Source organism: Rutidosis leptorrhynchoides, chromosome 5, assembly GCF_046630445.1.
Source record: "Rutidosis leptorrhynchoides isolate AG116_Rl617_1_P2 chromosome 5, CSIRO_AGI_Rlap_v1, whole genome shotgun sequence".
In the NCBI taxonomy this organism is placed as follows: Eukaryota; Viridiplantae; Streptophyta; class Magnoliopsida; order Asterales; family Asteraceae; genus Rutidosis; species Rutidosis leptorrhynchoides.
In genome coordinates, this window is record NC_092337.1 from 98,933,061 (window position 1) to 98,934,429 (window position 1,369).

General features: G+C 37.8%; 1 non-coding gene across 1 annotated transcript; it reads right to left on the reverse strand.

Annotated features, from left to right (window-relative positions):
* Window positions 1-573: 573 nt before the first annotated feature.
* On the reverse strand, window positions 574-680 carry LOC139850910 (small nucleolar RNA R71). The gene has a single exon (XR_011760286.1). It is a non-coding gene; the product is annotated as a small nucleolar RNA R71 (small nucleolar RNA).
* Window positions 681-1,369: the final 689 nt, after the last annotated feature.

Here is a 1,369-nt window from a genome sequence, read left to right on the forward strand (position 1 = left end):
CAAATTTCCGATAATCCATTTTTTGAACCCGACCTCACAATTAAGAATCCGGTGAATATTCAAGGACAATTCAGAGATCCTGAACCACTAATCATCCCTCCTGAACCACAAATCACTCATCCAGAGATTGTCGAGGAAGAAACCATTAAATCAGAATTCTCTAGTGATTCAGATTTAACAATTTCAATCATGGAAAATCTGGAACCTCTAAGTATGGAAGATCAAATGAGAGCTACACACACTGGCCAAGGTCACACCATTATTAAGCCATACATTAATGCACCAGATTACGAAATCAAAGGACAAATCCTACACATGGTAACTAATCAATGCCAATATAGTGGTACGCCAAAAGAAGATCCAAACGAACATCTTCGAACCTTTAATAGGATTTGTACTCTATTCAAGATCAGAGAAGTTGAGGATGAACAGATCTATCGCATGTTGTTTCCCTGTACTTTAAAGGGAGAAGCCAAAGATTGGTTAGAATCGTTACCTGAAGGAGCGATTGACACATGGGATGTCTTAGTTGAGAAATTTATTAAAAGATTCTTTCCGGCATCTAAAGCCGTGAGACTTCAAGAAGAAATTGTTACGTTCACGCAAAAGCCAAATGAAACATTATATGAGGCGTGGACAAGATTCGGAAAGTTGTTGAGAGGATGTCCTTAACATAGTTTAGACACTTATCAAATAGTACAAATATTCTACCAAGGATGCGATATTACTACACGAAAAGACATCGACATAGCAGCTGGTGGTTCCATTATGAAGAAAACCGCAACTGAGGCTTACAAAATCATTGATAACACAGCCTCCCACTCGCATGAGTGGCACCAGAAAAAAGATATCTTTCGTTCATCTAAAGCGGCTAGAGCCGATTCTAGCCATGACTTTGATTCCGTTTCCGCAAAAATAGATGCTTTCGAGAGACGAATGGAAAAGATGAATAAAGATATTCACGCAATACGAATCAGTTGTGAGCAATGCGGTGGACCACACTTAACGAAAGATTATCACAATGAACAAATGATGGAACAACATGAGAATGTTTCCTACATGAACCAAAGGCCGGGAAATACTTATCAAAATAATTATCAACCACTAAGGCCAAACTTCAATCGAAATCAAAACATTCTTTACAATCCAAATGGACCTAGCAATAACTCGTACAACCAACAAGGTCCGAATAACCAACCAACTCAAAACAACACTTTCAATCAACAAAAACCTAACTTGTATAAACCACCACAACAAACCGAAGAGAAAAAGCCAAATCTAGAAGAAATGATGGCAAAGCTAATGGAATATCAAACACAATTTATTACATCTCAAACCCAAACAAATGAGAGGTTTGATCAGTCATTAA